The sequence below is a fragment of the Passer montanus genome, unplaced genomic scaffold (genome assembly GCF_014805655.1).
Source record: "Passer montanus isolate IOZ18808 unplaced genomic scaffold, ASM1480565v1 scaffold34, whole genome shotgun sequence".
Classification (NCBI taxonomy): domain Eukaryota; kingdom Metazoa; phylum Chordata; class Aves; order Passeriformes; family Passeridae; genus Passer; species Passer montanus.
Window position 1 is genome coordinate 8,994,278 of NW_024368152.1, and position 6,029 is coordinate 9,000,306.

Here is a 6,029-nt window from a genome sequence, read left to right on the forward strand (position 1 = left end):
TAAATCTGAAAGAGTTTACTGAGGGAGATGGGGCCAGCATCTGGGCTCTGGCTGTTTTGGGACATGGGAACAGCATGTTGGAGCCAAGAGCAACCAGACAGGAACTGGAGCAAATTGGAGCAGTCAGGAATCCTACCCCAGCCCAGAATTTTTGAATCTTGCTTTTGTTTAATTCCTAGTGTGACCTAAGCGAAAGCTGTCCATCTGTTTTGAATGTGGATGTTGTCATCCATCCATGATAGCTGTTTTGTGGGGCTTCTCTTCTTTGACACAGGCCATCCTGCTGGGGCGAAGCCAATAACCTTTTTTCCTCCTGTCCCTGAGAACACAGTGGTGCCTTTTGCTCCCACTGCCAGGTTTGCTGAGCAGACTCACTGCAGTGCAGTGATACTGCCAGGCCTGTGCGTGCTGGTATGGGAACAAAGATGTTTGGGGTTGATAAGGCTCTGCGGCATCTCAAGTTCTCTGTTAAAAATACGAGAGCAGCCGTATTTGGACAGCCTGCAGTCACTGCTTCTTCAGTCTTCTCTATCTTCTGTGTGTCTCTGCCTTGTATAAACATTTACCCTGGAGCTCTGGAGACAGAATTTGAAATGAAGGTAGCCTTTTAATTAAAAGTCAGAGAAATGGTGCTTTTGCATCAGAAAACCAAACTTTATCAGGACACACTCATTTCTCCTGGAAGATCCCATTGACACTAAAGATACAGCAGTCTGAAGGAGGAAGCTTCTTAGGAGCAAAGAACATAATGTTGTTGGTTGGGGAGGGGTCTTTTGATGCCACAGGAAAGGTAGGGAATATTTTTTGAATGCTACATTTTCATCCTTATAAATAGATAGCCTTAATTCAATATGCATTGCATATGCCATCAAGTACCTCAGGGTAGTTCATTGCCAGACAGAAGATAGTTGATGTTAAGAGCTAGTGCCTAAAAATATAACTAGTGTAACTTTCAGCTCTTTTATGTATGCATGAAAAGGTGAAGTCTGAGAGTTTTTCTTAGTTTTCTTTGGTTTATATTTATTTTTTTTCTTTCTTTTCATAAAACTCCAGCTAAGTATGCTGGTGAAGGGAATATGTTCATGGTGTCGTGACCTCAGGTAGTCTCACTCTTGTGCTTGCAGTAAAATACAGCCCCTCATTGTGTTCAGTAGCTTTTTGGAAATATGCAATCAAAGGGCTACTTGTAAACGGGAGCCAAGAGACGGTGCTGAGGAATTACAGCTGTTGGATGCTTTGGGAAGAGACCTTCATTGAGACATTTCCAGCCTTTGGGAAGTGAGGGACAGAAATAAAGGTAAAATGAGAATTAAGGTTTTTTCTAAGGGGAACTAGAGAAAGGGAACAAAACCAGAACAAGTGGCTAAAAAGCACCTTCTTGTTCCTAGCCCTGTGCTGGCCCTGGGTGGTGCTGGGTCAGGCACTGAGCTCTGCCTTGTGCTCCCTAAGACATTCCGTGTGTCTGTGCTGCACAGAAGACATCAGAAAGGCCATTTTGGCTTCATTTGCCAGACAGAAGAGAATAACATTGAACAAAAGGAATTCTGTGCTCAAGTGTCCAAAGAGTACTGCTAACAGCAAAACAAAGTTGCAATTACAGCTAAATTTTAAGCTTATGTAAGGACTAGGGCTTTTTTATTATTTTTTCATGAGCTTGGGATACAAAGCTTTCACCTGCAATATCTGCACCTCGGTGGTACCATGCATGCATCCTCTTAATACAGCTTGCTTCAGTGAATAAATACAGACATCATCATTTTTCAGCCTATTTTAGCAAGTGTTTAACTCATCCCTCCCTGAGCTGAAACTTATGCATATTCTTAAACACTTTGCTGGATTAAGCCAACTAATTCCAAGAAAACTGTGTACTGGGGAGATACAGTTTCTGAGCTGAAGAATTGATCTGACTTTACTAATGGTTACCCTTGGACCAGTTTTTAGCCTCCAGCACTGTCAGGTGTTCTGCCTACTGCCAGCAATCTATTTATTGATACAGGAAATCCATTTTGCCTTGCCTTGCTTTTAATGAGTTTTGCAAGCAAGTGGCCCCTTCCTGTGACTCATTCTGTGTTTTCTGAGCAGGAGATTGTGGTTTTAAGTTTCACATTGGAAAGTAACCGCTGTGTCTGCTTTCCTTGTCTGCTGGAATCTCAACAAGAGGAATACATTTTGGAACAAAGAAATGTAAATGGAGTAGAACAGTTCATGTTTCTTTGCAAAATTGTATAAACATCCTTCTTTTCAGGACAGTTAAAAACACTAGTGAAAAGTTAAAATAAGTCAAGTTTTAAAATAACAGCTTTATCTTAAAACATTACTGTTAACACAGGCAAGAAAAGATATTTCCCCTGCTATCTCAATATGTGTTGGCCCTTCGATTTATAGGTAATAAATATTCAAAAATTAAAGAGTGGAGGTCTTTCTATAATCTTACTGACACAGGATCAGCTCCATTAGCATCTGGATGGCTGCTCAGATATGCACAGCTATGATTGCAGTCTGAAGCCTGAATAGTGAGTGCTATTTCCATCCAATTCATGATCCTTTTCATCCCTTCAGAATACTGGAGGCAAAGAGGTAGGAGATGTGAATGTATTTGTTTTTGACTTTTGCCAAAATATGGTGGCGGAAGGAGAGAATCCTCGGCAGGCTTAGACCGTTGGCAGTGAAAACTCAGATTTACGTTGAAACCAGCCATAAATACATCAAAACCAATGACCAGGACAGTTTCCATTCCCCATTGCTAGATACAGCTATTTATATTTCAAGCTCGTGGCTATGTCTGTGCAGATAAATTGCTGCCCAGTAAAGGGTAGGGATTGTTTTAGGCACCCCCACCAACGGGCTGGCTTGGCCGCTGTCCAGCTGCCTGCCTGCACACGGGGCTGCTGGCCTTTGCTGACCCTCACTCTGTGCCCAGACCATGCCTGGGTCAATGCTGGGTGCCCTGGCTGAGGTCACAGGAGACTGGACAGGCAAATGTGTGCCAGGGCTGGGGCTCATGCCCTGACACTTCGCTGACACATCTGTGCTGTACCTGGGAAGAGCCGGGTCTGGGGCTTGGGTCTGGCAGTGGCTCCTTTCCCCATGCATGTCCCAGCTGATGTAATCAGATATTGGAACCTCTCTTTCCAGAGGCTTTGAGATGAGCTGAGTTCTTCCTATGGCTTCAGGAGGTGCTTCATTTCATCTGTAGCTCAGTTCAGTCTCAAGAGGAGGCACTCTCTGGTCCTGAACTGCTTTGAGCCTCTGTCTGCTGGAAGCCTGTGCAATATTAACGCGTTAGACAAACTGCAGTTCTGCAACAAGGCCAGAAAAATCTAAAACCTTTGTTGGCACAGGCTTCTTAGAGATGAAGTTGAAAATGAAGTGTGGACAAAAAAAAATAATCCAAAACACCTGAGACCAAATAAGTACATTGAGAAAGCAGAAATTCAACAGATTATGCTTCAAATGTGACCTTCCAGTTAGCCCTCTCAATTGTCAAGTTCAAGCTGGCAGAGACAACAGCTGGGAAGAAAAAATGTGATGCTCAGAAAATGAAGCATCTTTATTGGGAATGTATGGAGAGGAAAGAAAGAGGAAGACACCATATTATCCTACTCCTTTCCTGTAGGGATCCAGATATTGTGTAAAAATGCAGTGCCCTGTACTGTGGACTTTTTTCTGATCCATATATTGTTTAATGGAAATAACAAGACACATTTCTATTTCTCAAAGTATAACGGGGTGGGGAGGTTTTTGGAAACATTGTTCTGTGTCAGTAACAGATTGTATGGAGTTACAGTGACTTAGGGAGCAGTTCAGCTGTTCACACACACATTGCTTTCTCACACTCTGCACAACCTGAGAGCTGCATAGGTATTGCATTTCTCTGCAAAGCTCATTTCTTCTCTTGCTCTGCACTGCTTTTCTGCTCATCATTGGCTTGGAATCACTTCCATTGATTTTGACCTAGTAAATTCTTGTTAATGAGGGCTGTGGTTTTAAGGGTGGCTGATCTGATCTACTGGGTTTTTTTACTCCCTAAACAAAAAAGTTACTTTCCCTGTTTGTTCCTCCTGATTCTCCACCCTCAACCCCTCTCTGTACAACAGGGATTTTGTTCTGCATTAGGGATTTACATGGTCTCAGAGGAAAGAAGAACCTTATGCTTCTAAGTCTTATGAAACTGTAAACTCAATTTTACTATGTCCATCCCAATTCTATACTTGACCTCCTTATTCTTACAGTAATCATCAAATAATTGTGGGCAGACCTTATGAAGTGACATGCCTGGTGTCCATCAGGGAACTTGAGAGCACGGGATAACTGCATTCAGATGAGAACCTGAATGGTAACACACCATGTGTAAAGAAACTGCAGGATCAAAACCACCTGCCTAAAAGGAGGGACAAATACAAATGCAAAAACTTGGCTGCAAGTAAGGAACTGGATCCAGTTTATGCCCTGACACAGAAATGTTGTGTTAACTGACTGAATCCTTGACTGTGCTTTGTGCCTTATGTCTCCATGCAGAAGGAGGGGGTGATGGCAGTTCCTCTGTCCCCAGCATGCCCTGAAAGCAAGGCTTTAATGCCTAGAGATGCTGCTGTGTGAAACTGAGGGATCATGCCAGAAAGATATTGAACCACCAGCAGTGGCTCAGCTTCTGAACACCTGACAGTCAAGTTTTATCCTTGCTGAGCAAGAGAGATGGAAGAATACTGTCTCCATTTAATGTCAGGAAACAGAACATCTTGGTAGGCTCAGTAACATCAGCTTTTGTTTCCTGAGTCTGTTGTCAGGGTCCCAGGTGTCAGCCTCAGTTTTCTTAGAACAAGGATTGAGAGGAAGCAGGGAGCTTGGGGCAGATCCTAATTTGTCAAGTAAAAGCTTCTGGCCTTCAAACTCATGAAGGCTAATGCCTTCTGATACTGTGGTAGCCTGTAGGATGCCTCATCATCATTCCTGTGGTAACAGACCACCTACAAGTAGAGTCAAACTAGAAAAAGAGAACCATCTACCAGAAAAACCCAGAAAATAAAGGTATTGCAAGTATAAGGCTATTTGGATTTGCTGGAAATGAGCAGTGGATTAGGCTGGTGCAGAGAATTAATAGCATTAGTCCCTGTAACAGAGAGCAGTACATACTGGGGCATCCTGGCTTGTGTGAGCTAACATTTGCTCTTGGGGTCACTGCCTGATGTCTGTTTGCTTGCTGGTTATGTCCCAGCTAATTTTGCAATGCGAGTCTAAATCCTTCAAACCACACATCCAGTTTGTAATTTAAGCCTGCATAATTTTATCTCTCCTTGCTTACACCCACTGTCTCCTGGTTTATACAGGCCATTCCTGGTTTCTGTAAGAATTACTGCATTGATTGATACGTGAAACAGGAAGGTAGGATGTTTTAATGTGGAACAGTATTTAGAGAGATGCAGCATCTGTGTCCAAAGCGAGAGATAGTTACAGGGTTAGACAAGTGGGCCATCAATTACCGGAGACTGAGGTTAGGACCATCTGGCTGTTTGAAACAACACCAGGTGTTAGCAGAAGCAAATTTCCTGTGTTGCAACATAGGAGCGGCAGGCAAGAAGCAGCCCTCCAGAGTGAATCTCAGCCACAAAAGGGGCCGCTTCTCATTTCCTTCTTTAGTGCTGTCTTGTGGGAAAAAAAATCACTCCAAGAGCCTGACACACCTGTGTCTCCTGCTCGGTGCCTCCCAGGGCAGTTCTCAGCCTGGGGTGGGGACCCCTCCTCTGAGGAGGCCAGAGCAGGAGCAGTACCCTCACAGATGGCTTTGCCAGCTCCTGCCTTTCAGGCACAGCTGCAACGTGACCCTTGCTGATGAAGCTGAGCACCAAAGTCCTGGTTTGGATATCCAGGATCCGTGGTCCCCTCGAGGTCCTCCTTGCTGCCAAACCCACAACGAGGTGTCTCCACCCACGTGCATCCCTGCCTCGGTGTCCCTCCCCACCCTGAACTGTGTCCATCAGCCAAGGGAGAGGCAGCCAAGGGTGGGCTGATTGCTGGTGGAGTGCCAAGAA